Below are 16475 nucleotides of genomic sequence, written 5' to 3'. Positions count from 1 at the left end.
CGATCTCGCGGTCCGTGGGTTCGAGCGCCGCGTCGGGCTCTGGGCTGACGGCTCAGAGCCTGGAGCCTGTTTCCGATTCTGTGTCTCCCTCTCTCTCTGCCCCTCGCCCGTTCATGCTCTGTCTCTCTCTGTCCCAAAAATAAATAAAAAACGTTGGAAAAAAAATTAAAAAAAAAAAAGAAAAAGAAAAGGCCACCTTTCCATGTCCTTTGCCACAGGGGGGATTCAAACACAAACAGCTCTGATCTGAAGGTCATACCATGGGTTTCTCCTCTCCTGTCTTCAGAGACACTGCCCTCCTAGAAACATCTCAAATCCTGCTACAGCACTGGGGACCGGACTGTACCAAGATCCTCCAACAAAACTCAGGCACAGTAACCCCTTTTACCTCCCCATGGGTCAGAGTATGATGTAGATTTACATTTTCTACTTTACATTTTCAGTTCAACTGTTCAAAATGAACAGTGACCATTTAATAAAAGGTAGAGCATATCCGGATGGTGGAATCTTGCATGTTACAGCCATTTGGAAGGTCAAGTTCGCAAGTATGCAGAGAATGTGAGAATGTGCGAAAATGGTGAAGTCATCCCATCTCAAGAACCACTGAGACCATCCTCATGTGCACAAAGCAACGTGACCAATTATCCACTCTCCACCATGTGTGGAAGAACCAACATTTAACTCTTTTTTTTTATTAGGAAATATCACTATGTTTTCCCAATAATATAGGAATATTGTACATTATTCCCCCCAAATACAGAGAAACTTAAAGCTCTTAGAACCCTACCCAGATAATCACTATCAATATTTTTTTTCATTCAACGCTTTAAATGTGAAACAAGGAGGGTTCTGATAACATGAGTCATTAATCATTTCCATTGAATAAACAGCAATGTTTCGGGAATTCAGGATCTATTTCTATTGGCATAATGATACCGCTTTCATACACCTCCAGACAAACTCTCAACCAATTTGTAGGAGAAAGTAGGGGGTCAAGGTTCTGAGACTGCAGATACATCCAAATGTTTGGCCTTTTCTTATTGAATGAATGAATGAGTGAATGAATGAATGAATGAATAGGAAAAAAGGAATGTTTCAATCTTATAAATCCATACCCCTTTTCCTGCTGTGCTCCTGAACATACTATGGACATGAACTCTCCTGTGCTTCTTACCCAGGCCTGCTCCCCACTCACTTGTGAGCATTCTTCCCTCCCCATTATCTCCCCTCATCCCCACAGAGACCAGCGGGTGCTATACTCTCAATTTCGAGGCACAGCTTGTCCCCTTGTTCCATCAGGGACCTTCAGTGCCCTGGGACCACACCAAACGCTTCATCTCCTCCCGAACATTTCTAACCCCTGACTGTCACTCCCACCCTCCCCTCCTGGCACCTCCTTCTCCTGAGCCCCCTTTTCCCAATGCTCTACTTCTTACCCAAAACAGTCACATCCCACACACTCAAAGTTTCCCACCACACTCCCCACTTCCAGTGGCAAAGCTCAGAGTACTTTTACAATGCCAAACACATTAAATGTTGCCATTGTGGCCTATGGTGAGGAGTCCAAAGGGCAATTAGGATCCTCTTGTCTTGCCTCACAGGACCGGAGATATGCATGAAACTTTCGTCTCTGAAAATGTTACTGGGATACATATCCACCTGGTGACCATGTGAGTGACTGTGGGCGAGTGGGACATGTCATCTTGGTGGGTGTGTGCATCGTGAATGCGTCAGAAACATGGACATCTGCATGGGGTGAGTGTGCGTGTGAGGGAGTGAGAGAAGGACTTATTTCAGTACATATTTCAGTGTTTGAATCTGTAAGTGTGCATGTATACGTTTGCACATAATCTGAGTAAACACTGTGTGTGCATTTGTGTGTCTGGAGATGGGTTGTCAGACAAATGGCTCTCTTCCCTGATGTGTCAACTACGGTGTGAGTACAGAAGAATTAACCACACCCAAAGGGAGGTGTGGCCTTTGCCTCTGCTGCAGGGACAGACCTCTTGAGTGTTTAATGTCCTGCCCCACGGAAGTGTCTTGGCTTAGAGGCTTCTCCACCAGACTGCCTAACACTGGGATTTACAATGGGCCTTTAGGCCAAAAGTATCATGTCAGCTCTGGAAGGGCTGGAGACGAAAGGTATCAGCTCACCTTGGGGACATAATGGGGACTAAGGTCAGCCATACAGAAGGTAAATGGAACAGCTGTACTAAAAACTCTGGGCACCAAGGCTTGGATGAGCCTCCATTGTTGGCAATACTCCCATGTTTGGCAATAGTCCATGTTAACCCAACTCAACCCGAGAAAGTAACACTCCATGACTCCACAGAGAAAGGACAATGAGAGGATCCACACTGGGTACATTTCCTGGACTCTGCCCCATGCATCTCTTCCCCATCCTATGTTCATCTGTTCACTCTCCCTGTAATAAACCACAACAGTGAGGAGAACAGTTCTCGATGAGTTCTGTGAGTCCCTCTAGAGACCTATGGAAACTGAGTGAGGTTTGGGGAACCTCCAAACCTGCTGCTGGTGTCAGCTGTGAGTGTGGTCTTGTGTGGACCGTGGTCCCTCTAACTTCTCAGCTGGAATGAAATGCTCAGGGGGAAGGGGTGGTAGACATAGGCCAAATGGTGACTTCTCTATTGGAAAGCCTCAAGAATCTATTTTGGCTCTTAACTTTAGGTTTCTTCACTCATTACATACTCAGTGAATGCTCCCTAACGAAATTTCAGCGTATGTCTAGAGAACTCTGCTAACCATTCACTGCAGCTGAACTAAGGAAGTAGCACTGGCTTCTCTGATCGCTCAAAGAATGGTACAATCTGCCTGTTAAACTGGTGCTTTCACTTGTGACAGACATTTCATGGACATCTGTCTCGATGGATTGTTGGTTTGTTTGGACTTCCTCACACAGTTGGGATTGAGACACTATTTTTCTATAAAATTTCTCTATCATCATTTCCAGGTCAACTTGTATTTAGCTCTACTAATGAGTCCAATCATTTCTAAGACAAATGACTCATGTCAAGTTTTCACTTTTACTCTTCTGTCACTGGACACTGTTTTTAGTTACTTTCTCTGAGATCACTTATCTTGAATACTTCAAAAATGATGCAGCTCAGGGGTTGAAGATTACCACTCAATTTGATTTGGGGTAGAGAACTTCTGAAGGAAGAAGTGAATCCAGTGAGATACACCTGTTTTGCTGTCTCCCGTGAGTCAGACCTCAGGATTTCCTCTCTCTTTCCCAGGAGAACCTGTCAGCCTTTAGAGATCATGAAAAAATAAAAGGGCCGATTTGAAGATATTCAAAAGGAACTTTAATTGGTCCTGATAAGTACCAACTGGGAAAATGTTTTTTCATGAAGATTCTCAGCTCCACAAGCCTGAACTGTAACTGTGTCTATAGGAGAAATGGTCATTGCACTTTCAGGGGAGGTGAGGTCACAAATTCACAAACCTTTGTCTGAGTCTGGCTGCCTCTTGCAGACATCAACTGGCTGTCGTGACCTCCACACAGAACCAACTGTCCTGACAACAGGAAAGATTCCAGTGAATATTTGTATTTCAGTCTAAGAGGCAGAGTTCTTAGGAAATGAAATCTGAATAAGTACTTGTGTGACCAAAAGGATTCTTCTGGGGTAGAAACAGATCCAATGGCTGATCTAGAGGAGGGGGAGGAATAATTCCTCAGTAAGGAACTGAGAAAGTGAAGACATGGGTGTCCTAGTCCCTACACCCATTCCTGATCCCTCCTAATATAATGTAATGAAATTCTTACCAAGAATGATCGTTGGTGAATGATACTAGTGATAATAAAATGGGTTTTCATAGCTGCTCAAACACTGTAGTTAAGAAACTGATGTGCTGTTCACATTCCCTTACAAAAACCATGGGCTACATTCACTGTATTATGAGAGATGTACTTATAATGCCTTCATGCTTATAATAAAGAGTACAACAGAACTATCAGGATAACCTCACTTTGTGCAGAAACCATGTATCTGAATTTATTTCTGGAATAAAGAAAGTGTGTTGTAAAACTCTAGTTCTGGGTTTGTGAGACACTTGAAACAGTTATTGTGTCTCTACTGAAAACGTGCACTTTCGGTGCTCTAAAGGTTACCATGAGACTGCTTTCCTGCTTCAAGTTAGGGAAGCAGCATTTGGGGAAAAGTGAATTCACTCATTATGGTTTCAGAAAACACTTGGGAGGACCTAATGCATGTATATTATTCTCTCTGATTTAACTATATTCTAACCTCAATCTCAAGCTCACTACTCACTTCACTATGATCAACTTCTACTGTGCATAAAATGTCACATTCCGTGTTATGTATGTCTCTTGTAGTTTACCGCACTGCACAAATCCTGCCCCATAGCTAATAGTTACACTAACTTGTGCATTAAAAACTAAGGAGTATGTGATCTGAAATAAGTAATTATTTGGTGTCCGGCCTGCCATGTTTTATCACATATTAGTGTTTCATGCATCGTGATTTAGGAACAAAGTGACATTGTTCCCTAATGTCCATTGTATCTGTGCTCCAGCAGGACAGCAAACAAGGCTTTCTGCTGCCAAAGTTAAGAGTGACACAATCTTGTGTTGATAAAATCCAACTTGTGCAAGGGCAGGTTACTTTAGGATGATGCTGTGATTAATGGATCTGTGTTTTAGTAGAATCCTCAAAACTTCATTCATATGTCACATTGAATTATACAACAAGTAATTAAATAGAAATGGAAACCTGTTACAAACAAAACTCCCAACGATGTAAACTACAATATCAAGGTCTAAACCTAAAGAGAGAGGTGAATTATGTCAAGGCACAGCTGACATAGTTGGTTAGTGAGCACAGTGGTCAGAGCACAGTCTATGAAAACTTCACTGTCAACTTCTGGCCCCCACTCTGGGGTGAATTTAGACAGATCGCTCGATTGCTCAACCTCTGTGTACCAAAATTCTCATTTTCTGTACAATGAAAATTATGCAATGCCAATGCGTACCTCATTCAGGTATTAAGACCTACCAAAATACCAGAGGTACAGCATGATAGGACGATTCATGCAAAGTAATGCTGTATAAATATTTTAACTTGAACTCTTGGAATCTCCTTAACAATAACCACAAAAACTTAATTATTTCTCAATGAAAATCTTGGACTTTATTTGATATGATTAATATTGTCCACACGATGAGTGCTCAGGGAGGCTCTTCAAGCTCTCAAGATGATGATCAGTCACTGGGAACTGACTGATTGGCATCAAAGCATTTGCCAATAGGAATGGTCCACTTAGCACAGACCATACAGGGATTCCGGGCTCTTTCCCTCTTCCTTACTGCCATCTTTTCCTTTTCCACCTTCATTACAGATTCAGGTCCACGGTTCTGATCTGCAAGTACCTGTTGGCACCCACTTTCTGACCATTCTCCTTAAAGGTATTCGAAGATAAAAACAGCGAAACACTTCCTCAATGCTTCGGAATGTAACTTTGTTTTCTATCCACGCAATGTTAACAGAGCATTTCCAATGGCACCACTGGCCTCCTAAGCATCTCCAGCCATTCTGATCAGCTCAAGTAATGACAGGCTTCACATTTTCTCTTTAATATTTAAATCAGTAATAGATTCAGAATTGATTTATCCCATGATGTATCTAATGATTCACATTGTGCTTTTTCCAATGTAGATAGCAAATTTCAGTTTTCTGAAAATGTTGTATTAAGCATATACTAAGCTGACTTTTCCATGGAATATCCTGGTACTTCTCTCCTGCCTCCTCCTGCCTCTTTAAGTCTCTGGCAATCCCACAGGAGCAAACCACCAAAGTTGCTCTTGATGTCAACATTTTCAATGAGTCTTTTTGTTCACAGGAATGACTGTTGCTCTAATATAAAGGAAAATGTGTTGAATGGCAAAATAGCTTCTAGGGATTTGGCAATAGTAATACTATTCTTATCACAGACAATAGTTGGAATCCTGGGCAATGTCTCTCTTCTTCACCATTATCTAATACCACACTGAAGGCAGGTTGAGACCCACAGAATTGGTTCTGAAGCACCTGATTGTATCCAACTCCGTGGGCATTCTCTCTAAAGGAGCTGCCCATGCATTGGCAGCTCTGGGATTGAAATATTTCTTCGATTATTTGGGATGTAAACTTCTTTCATAAGTTCAGAAAGTGGGCAGGAGGGTGTTCATTAGCAGCACCTGCCTCTTGAGTGTCTTCCAGACCATCATGATCAGCCCCATGAACTCCTGTTTCAAGGAGCTTAAAGTCAAAGCCCCAAAGTACATTGGCTTCTCCATTTCCCTCTGTTGGATCATGTGCCTGATAGCAAATTTTATCATTCTTCTGTATGCGTTGTATGTGTCTGGGAAACGGAGGAGCAGAACATCACAAAGAAAAGGGATTTTGGATACCGTTCTACATTCAATCATGAGATAATCACAGTTTCCGTATATGCAGTGTTGATAGTGTTTCCTGAAACTTCCTTGTGTGGGCTCACAATCTGGGCCAGTGACTCCATGATTTTCTTCCTGCACAGACATAAGCAGCGGGTCCAGCACATTCGAACCACTAATGTCTCCCCCAGATCCTCTGCTAAGTCCAGAGCCACCCAGAGCACCCACATCCTGGTGAGCACCTTTGTGTCTTTTTACATCATATCCTCTATCTCTCATGTTTATATTGCTTTTAGTTATAATCCTACATGGTGGTTAGTAAACACCTCTGCCCTAACTTCTATATGTTTTCCAACTGTCAGCCCCTTTCTGCTTATGAGACGAGTTCCTACTATAACTGGCATCTGCTTTGTGAGGGTAAGAAACACAAAATCCCCTACTCTTACCAGAAAAATGTAAATGCTATGTTTTGCATAAAACTCAATTGTTTATTCTCATCAGACACAAAAAGGCAATACAGAATCCTAAAGAGAAGACACATATCTTTCTAAGGTGGAGCCTGTAAGTATTTGGGATCCTCAGATGCCTGAATGTGGACACTACATAAGCATAGTCAAGGTGAATGAATCAGGGTAGCTTCATGTGGCGAATAAGTTTAAGAATTCTCTGAGCTTGCACCAATGGGTTAACAAGGCTTAGGATGGAAAGCCACCAGAGGGCAAAAGTGCCCCCAGCATAGAACAAAGCAGAGAGAGGAAGCCGCTGTCACAGGACAAAAGCATCTGAGACCAGGAATATTCAGAAAGCCACTGCAGCAGAGCTAATTAGTGAGAAAAATACCTTGTTCACCCTGAGGTAGCATGCCCTATCTTAGCCCCTAGAAAATATAAGATAAACAGACAAGGTGCCTGGTGCCTGCAATCAACAGCCCGTCTACTCAATGCCAGGACTTTGATTTGTCTTGACCCTAACTCCTAACACCAAATACCTTCAAAACCCCCTTTCTCTCACACACATGAGTTAATGACCACTGTTTTATTGTCTCTTTCTGCATGTCCGTCACGTTTATAAGTTCTTTGATCCTAATAAATACGGAGCAAAGACCCTTACTCAGGGCTGTTGTCTCTTCCCTGACATTAGCCTCTCTCGTATTCAATTCTGCATCCACTCTCTTGCTGGACAACAGAGAGCTCCAGCCTCAATGTTGGCAACAGCCTTGTCCTGATTAATCAGAGCACTTGAACGAGTGATAAATTCATGGGAAATTCTGCCAGGAGCTAATACAGTCCAGAAATGACTGCTGGATATTGTTGGAAGACAGGTCTACCATGGGTTTCTCATTATGTTCACGTCTTATGAACAGAAGTATGGACAGCTTTTCCTCTAGACCGTTTCTTTATGTGTGTTTAGAAAAGGTCCTTGGAAGACAGGGACCGTGTCACTCTCTGGAACATTAGGCTGACTTATTTGCTGTACAGGGAACAAAGATAATGTCTTCCTCATGGAAAAAGAGTACAACAGGTGTGTTAGCAGTTCTCTTTAAAAGATCTCATTTTGCTGTACTCAGGCCTCCACGGTTGTGATGCAAACACACTGCATGTGTAGCACTCATCTGGGCCCCTCAGCATCACCATGATTGGAATAAGGTCAGGACAAGGAAGGGAGCCAAGAGAAACTTGCTATCAGGATGTTCATGCTGCCTGCTGTGCCTTGAGCAATAAAGTGTTTTGTTTTCATCTGTAAATCTCACATTTTTTGCCAGTAGCTATAAGAGTTACAGGCCAGGGGTGCCTGGGTGGCTCAGTCAGTTGAGTGTCCAACACTTGATTTCGGCTCGGGTGATGATCCCAGTGTCATAGGATCGAAGCCCATGTCAGGCTCTGTGCTGAGCTTGGAACCTGTTTAAGATTCTCTTTCCCTCTCTCTGTACCCTCTCCCCTGCTCACAGTCCCTCTATATATACAAAATGGAATGGAATGGAATGGAATGGGACAAAAATGAGTTGCAGGCTAATCTCAAACACTCACTATTCCTGAAATAACCATAGCTGTCACCCAAAACAAACAAAAGATAGATCCAGAGAGAAACACATAGATGATAGAAGATAAATAGATAGAACTCTTTAAAAGTTGGATTATACTGAAGCAAAAGCTTACCTACTCTCTAAATCACAATAAATTTAGGTGTTCAGGTCAGGACAGAGACTTGAAAGAGCCAACTGATCCCTATCCAAATGTAGAAGAATGTAGGTTGTTTGGGCAGGCTGATGACATGGCAGAGAGAAGAGCAGGACCAGCAATGCATAGGAAGAGGGCAAAGACCAAGACACCTCCTAGGCAGAGCAGCCCGGAAGGACCATGGAAGAAAAACAACTACTAAAAGATGATACTGAGCACCTGGGTGGCTCAGCTGGTCAAGCGCCCAACTTCACCTCAGGTCATGATCTTGCAGTTCATGGGTTCGAGCCCTGTGTCAGGCTCTATGCTGACGGCCTCTGATTCTGTGTCTCCCTCTCTCACTGCCCCTCTCCCACTCACGCTGTGTCTCTGTCTCTCAAAAATGAATAAACATTAACATTTTTTTCAGTTAAAAGGTATCAATTATTTGCCATAGTGTACCATAGTACCTTTCTCTCATTTTTACAATGTCTTTTTAAAATCCACACAGGTCACAGATGTTTTTCTGTGTAAGTGGATTCTTTTGGGAATGTTCACTGGAGTCTTCACTTTGATGCCTGTCCTTATACACAGCACTGTCTACATTTATGGGGAAGGTTGAGGTGAGAACACAGAAGATCCTGATAATGTAAACTCCTGGAAATAAGCACAAATTCCTGGGAAACCTTTAGCCTTTCAAGGTTATAGAACTGGTCAGGTAAAACTTGAGATCTCCAAAGGATAAAGTTAGACCCCCGCTGATATCTGGGTCATGTGTAGAATAGACAGAGTTACCCCAAGCGCAATGTTTTCATGATGGGAGAAAAGAAGTGAAATAAATGGATGTCCAGAGATGAGCAGAGAGATCAAGTTGGCTCCCCAAGGTTCAAATCAGCTATGCTGAACCGTGGGGATACTGATATAATTTTTTGTGTGCTGTCTTGAGCCTCCCAGTTGGGAGGCCCTGGTTAGAAGCTAATCATCTCCCCCTTGCTGACCAGCTGATTAAATCCACCATCAAACCACACTGAGGTTTCTGGCACGGTAACTTGTCCAAACCCTAACCTCATCTCTTCAGCTCCATGGTAGTCTTGAAAAACCACCACCTAGCAACTAGAGTAACACTGAAAATCAGCAAACTAGCAGCCACTGGAGGGGGCAAGAATGTCTCTGGAACTCCTCAAAAGCCCAATCCCAGAAAATTTTCACTGTTTAACTTATCTGTTAGCTTGCTGGAAATATACATCTCATGGTTTGTCTCTCTTTGATCTGACACAGATCTCTGATCTGATCTCTGCGAACACTCCTACCTGTGGGCCTTCATTGGAAACAACCAGTGGCTAATGTTTACAACTGTAGAGTTTGGAAAGTGACAGCATGTGGGTATGTGATATAGTAGGATAAGAAGGAGGCACACAGGAAGTGGGAGAACAGGATAGCAGGGTGATGTGAGGACCTGGAGGCGTGGGGTACAGACAACACGCAGGAAGAGGATAAAAGGCAAAAGGGTGTTCAATGCTGCTCAGGAGTTAAAGTGCAAGGCCAGGTTTAAGATTATGAGGGGATTAAGTATGCAGGGAAGTTAAGAGTAAGAGAGTTAGTTATTAGGATCTGGGTGGAAAAGGTATATAGGGTGTAATGGTAACAAAGGGAATAATGGCAATGGAGAGGTGATGGGCAAACATGGTAAAATATAAGAGCTAAATCTATGAACGTCAAAAGAAAATATAAAGGTCCATCGTGATGATTTCAGATTTGATCGTGGTTTCATAGACATGACAGCAAAAGCACAAGACACAGAAGAAAACCTATATAAACTGTACTTCATCATGATTAAAAACCTTTGTACATCAAAAATACTATCAAGAGAGTGAAAAGACACCCAACAGGAAGGAAGAAAACACTTGCCAATCATATATCTGATCAGAGGGTAGTATCCAAAATATAAAGAACTCTTATAACTGAACAACAAAACAGAAACACAATTTATAAATGGCTAGGGGTGCCTGGGTGGCTCAGTCGGTTAAGTGTCTGACTTTGGTTCAAGTCATGATCTCGTGGTCCATGGATTTGAGCCCTGGGTCGGGCTCTGTGCTGACAGCTCAGAGCCTGGAGCCTGCCTCAGATTCTGTGTCTCCCTCTCTCTCTGCCCCTCTGATGCTCGCTCTCTCTCTCTCTTTCAAAAATAAATAAACATTAGAAGATTTTTTTCAATGGCTACAGGATTAAACAGATATTTCTCTAAAACAGTACACAGATGGCCAACAAGCACATGAAATGACACTCAATGCCATTAGTCACCAAGGAAATGCAAATTAAAACAACAATGAGCTATACCCATTAGAATTGCTACTTGTAAGCAAAAAAAAAAAAAAAAAAAAAAAAGTTCTGGTGAGAACATAGGGAAATTTGAACACATGAGCACTGTTTGTGGAAATGTAAAATGGTGCAGCTGCTATAGAAAATAGCACGGCAGCTCCTCACAAAATTAAGCATAAAATTACCACGTGATCCAGCAATTTCATTTCTGGGTATATACCCAAAAGAATGGAAAGCAGGAATTCAAGCATATTTTACACCAATGCTCAAAGCAGCATTATTCACAATAGCCAAAACATGGAAACAAACCAAATGTCTATCGATGAATGAACAAAATATGGTGTGTACACACACACACACACACACACACACACACACTGGAGTATTATTCAGCTTTATAAAAGAACAAAATTCTGATATAGGCCACAACCTGGATGAACTCAGAGGACATTATGCTACCTCAAAGAAGTCAGACGCAAAGCACAAATACTGGATGATTCCACTTAAATGAAGTACCTGGAGAGGTCAAGTTCATACAAAGTAAAATCATGGTTGTCAGGAACTAGGGGGAGGGAAAATGGGAAGTTATTGTTTGATGGGTATAGAGTTTTAGGGCTGAGATATGGGAAAAGGTCCATAAATGGATAGTGATGACAGCTGCACATTAAATAATGGGAATATACTTATTGTCACTGTATACTTGTAAATGATAAAAATGGTGAGGGTCTGGCTGGCTCAGTAGGTAGAGTGTGCAACTCTTGATCTGAGGTTTAGGACTTACAGTCATATGTTGGGCATAGAGCTTACTTTATAAAAAGTATCAAAGTGGTAAGTTTTAAGTTATGTATATTTTACCATAATTTAAAAAAAAGGCACTAACAATCCACAGTGAATACCACTTAAACCCACCACAATGAGTATTCTATAAAACAAAACCTTAAGGGTCCCTGGCTGGCTCAGTCAGAGGAATATGCGACTCCTGATCTTAGGGTCATAAGTTCGAGCCCCATGTTTGGTATAGAAATTCCTTAAATAAATGAAAAACTTTAAAAAATAAAAAAAAAAGAAACCTTAAAAATAAGACATTTTGGTGAGGATGTGAAGAAATTGGAACCCTCATACATTAGTGGTGGGGATGGAAAATGGGGCAGCCACTGGGGTTATTCTGTAAGTTAAATGTGACCAAACAATTCCACCCCTAGATATGTACTCTAAAGAAATAAAGGGGTGAGGGTTGCCTGGGTGGCTCAATCCTTTGAGCATCCAACTCTTGATTTCAGCTCAGGTCATGATTCCAGGGTCATGGGATTAAGCCCCACATCGGGTCCCACTCCACTGAGCATGGAACCTACTTAAGATTCTCTCTCTCTCTCTCTCTCTCTCTCTCTCTCTCTCTCTCTCTCCCTCTGCCCCTCTTCCCTGCTTGCTCTCTCTCTCTAAAATTCTAAAATGAAAGAAAGAAAGAAAGAAAGAAAGAAAGAAAGAAAGAAAGAAAGAAAGAGGTGAAGGACATCAAAGATACAAACGTCCAGGTATAAAATAATTAAGACATAGAGATGTAATGTACAGCATGGTAATTATGGTTAATAATAATATACTGCACATTTAAAAGTGCCTAAGAGTAGATCTTAGAAGTTCTCATCACACACAACAAAATTTGTAAACAATATGATGACAGATGTTAACTAGACTTACTGTGGTGATCATTTTGCAATATATACAAATATCAAATCATTATGTTATACACTTGAAACTAATATAACAGTATATGTCAATTATACCTCCATGAAAAAAAGAGCTGAAAAAGATGTTGAAACAAAAAGTTTACAAGAAAGTTCACAGCAGCATTATTTATAATATACAAAGGTGGAAAGAAAACATCGCATAAACATACAATGAGAAACTTTTTCAGATATAAAAAGGAATAAAAGACTTATAAACAGTACAACGTGGATGAATCTGGAAAACTGTATGCGAAGGGAAAGAAGCCAGAAATAAAAGGCCACATTTTATGTGACTCCATTTATAGGAAATATACATAACAGTCACATTCATAGAGATAGAAAGCATATTAGTAGTTCCCATGGTTGGGGAAGGAGGGAATAGGAGTGAACTGATTAATGAGTATGGGAGGTCCTTTTGCAGTGATGGAAATGTCATGGACCAAGATAATGGTGATGGTGGCCCAGTGTTATGAATAGACTACATGCCACAGCATTGCACCCTTAAAGTGGCTCAAAGGGTCAATGTTATGATACATGTATTTTTACCCCCAATTTGGGAAAGACACAGACCATAACAATCCCACATCTGGGTTCCAGTGCATTATACCCAAAGCACCTCTCCACATAAGGGCAGGTGCATAAGGCTGTTTATTGCTTATTGTAGGGGAAAACTGAGATTCCCCTGAAAACAGTTCTGATTCCCCTTCTGTTAGGTCGAATGGAGCTCGGTTGGTTTCTGCTAGTGTTGAGATGAACGATATTATGGCTAGAGGTCATGCAGGAATAGTCAGATGTACTCTTGGGTGGTAATTAGTGTGACTAGTGTAAAGGATCCATTTATTAGCAGTACTGATAGGAGAACAATGGCGAGTGTGACTTCGTATGAGATTGGGCTACAGCTCGTAGGGCTCCAATTAGGGCGTATTTGGAATTTGAAGCTCATCCTGATCATAGGATAGAGTAGACGGCGAGGCTTGATATAGCTAGCATAAATAGTACTCCTAGACTTATGTTAATAAGTGGATATGGTATGGGTAAGGGGATTCACATGGTGAGGTCTAGCATGAGGGCTAGGATGGGTGCTATGATGAATATGAATATGGAAGATGTAAGGGGTCGGAGAGGTTCTTCAGTGAAGAGTTTTACGGCGTCTGCAATAGGTTGGAGCAGGCTGTATGGTCCTACAATGTTTGGTCCTTTGCGGAGTTGTATATATCTTAGTACTTTGCGTCCAACTAGGGTTAGGAAGGCTACGGCAAGGAGAATGGGGATAATTAGTGAGAGGATGTTGATTATGAACATATTGTTAGGAAGAGGAATTGAACCTCTGATAGTAAAAGTTTAAGTTTTATGCAATTACCAGGCTCTGCCACCCTAACAAACCCGAGCTCTATGGGTGATGTTGTTGAATAAACTGTCTAGATTAAGATTATATCATCTATTTGGTTAAAGGCGCTTTGGTAAAGTGGGCCTTATTTCTCTTGTCCTTTCGTACTGGGAGAAATTATTTAATAGATAGAAACCGACCTGGATTACTCCGATCTGAACTCAGATCACGTAGGACTTTAATCGCTGAACAAACGAACCTTTGATAGCTGCTGCACCATCAGGATGTCCTGATCCAACATCGAGGTCGTAAACCCAACTGTTGATATGGACTCTGAAATAGGATTGTGCTGTTATCCCTAGGGTAACTTGTTCCGTTGATCAAGTTTTTGGATCAATAAGTGATGCGATGCCTTCCACTGGTTAGTCTAGATGTAAATCACTCGGAGGTTGTTTTATTCTCCGAGGTCACCCCAACCTAAATTGTTGACTCATGTAGAGGTCTGTTGTCCCTGTCGGTTGATTGATAAGGTCTCTTTGAGTCAGTTAATTAAAGCTCCATAGGGTCTTCTCGTCTTGTTGTAATATTCCTGCCTCTTCACAGGAAGGTCAATTTCACGGATTGGAAGTAAGAGACAGTAAAGCCCTCGTGTGGCCATTCATACAAGTCCCTATTTAGGGAACAAGTGATTATGCTACCTTTGCACGGTCAGGATACCGCAGCCGTTTAACTAATGTCACCAGGCAGACAGTGCCTCTAATACTAGAAATGCTAAAGGTGATGTTTTTGGTAAACAGTCAGGGCTTGTGTTTGCTGAGTTCCTTTTACTTCTTTTAATCTTTCCTTATTTGCATGCCTGTGTTGGGTTAACAATTGGTTTGATATTCGGTTTATGGTTAGGCTATATTTATCTTGTTAACTATCAGTGGTTATCCGCTCTGATATAAGCTTATGCAAGGAGAAGTATTTCTTGTTACTCATATTAGCATTATTGCTTCTATTGTTGAATAGATTGACCCAGTATTAAATTAGGAGTTAGCTGCGTTTTTTGACATTAAGGTGTTCTGACTGTTGAGCTTGAATGCTTTCTTAATTGATAGCTGCTTTTAAGCCAACTATGGTTTATGTTTGTGCTTACTCTCTAAAAAAGGCTGTATCCTAGTTCTAAAAAGCTGTACGTTTTTAGATTATATTTTAAACTTACATTAGAATTTTAGGAAGTTTTTGGGGTAAGTTTAAAGTTGAACTAAAATTCTCTTCTGGGTAACCAGCTATCACCAGGCTCATTAGGCTTTTCATCTCTACCCACAAATCTTCTCACTATTTTGCAACATAGACGAGTTCATCCTGTAAAGATTGTTCATGGGTAACTCGTCTGGTTTCAGGGGGCCTAGCTAAAGTTCTCTCTATTAGGTTGTTCTAGCTAATTCATTATGCAAAAGGTACAAGGGGTAATCTTTGCTGTGTAGTGCTTTTAATTTTTCTTTCATCTTTCCCTTGCGGTACTTTCTCTATAGCGCCAAGTTAAATTTCTATCTCCTATACTTTTAAGGGTAACTAAATGTTTTATTTTATTGTCTAGTGTTAATTGAATTTATGGGTGTTTGAGCTAGCTTTGGCTCAAGATGGTGAGTTTACTATGAAATCTTCTGGGTGTAAGCCAGATGCTTTGTTTAAGCTACATCTTGTTTATCCAAGCACACTTTCCAGTATGCTTACCTTGTTACGACTTATCTCCTCTTGTGGGTTTAGTGATTTGAATAGGTTTCTTTAAGGGTTTTGTCACTTGAGGAGGGTGACGGGCGGTATGTGCGTACTTCATGGCCCGATTCAATTGAGCTCTCTATTCTCAAATTTACTACTAAATCCTCCTTTAGTCCTTAGTTTCATAAGGATTTTCGTGGGTGTTCTAGTTATAGAAAATGTAGCCCATTGCTTCCCATCTCATGGGCTACACCTTGACCTAACTTTTTGTGTTAAGATACTTGTGCTTACTTTTCTTCCTTTTTAGGGTTTGCTGAAGATGGTGGTATATAGGCTGAATTAGCAAGAGATGGTGAGGTGTATCGGGGTTTATCGATTATAGAACAGGCTCCTCTAGAGGGATATAAAGCATCGCCAAGTCCTTTGAGTTTTAAGCTGTTGCTAGTAGTTCTCTGGCGGATAGTTTTGTTTAGTTAGACTATCTATGTTTAGGGCTAAGCATAGTGGGGTATCTAATCCCAGTTTGGGTCTTAGCTATCGTGTGGCTGGAAATGTTAAAGTTACTTTTGTGCTGTATTTTTATGCTAACTGTAGCTTCTTACAGCCTAGTTAAGGTTTAACTTTAGTGTGAGTTTTTCTCTGTAACACTCTGTAACCTGGAGCCTACCAGAGGAGAGTGACTGACTAAGCATTACAGCCATTAACCATTTGGTATGAAAACATCACATGACAGATTCTGAAGTGAAATGAGCAAGTTGCGAAATAATACACAAAGTGTTATCCTATGATTGTAAAACAAAAATAAAAATAACAACTAGAAAACACTTTTTTAA

The 16475-nt window shown here is 41.2% G+C and overlaps 1 pseudogene; it reads left to right on the top strand.

The window, feature by feature from the left end:
• Positions 1-5845: 5845 nt before the first annotated feature.
• LOC115502175 lies at positions 5846-6871 on the top strand (annotated as a pseudogene).
• The last annotated feature ends 9604 nt before the right edge of the window (positions 6872-16475 follow it).

The sequence above is a fragment of the Lynx canadensis genome, chromosome E2 (genome assembly GCF_007474595.2).
Source record: "Lynx canadensis isolate LIC74 chromosome E2, mLynCan4.pri.v2, whole genome shotgun sequence".
In the NCBI taxonomy this organism is placed as follows: Eukaryota; Metazoa; Chordata; class Mammalia; order Carnivora; family Felidae; genus Lynx; species Lynx canadensis.
The sequence above is the reverse complement of the archived record's forward strand: the minus strand, read 5'-3'. Positions and strand labels throughout refer to the sequence as shown.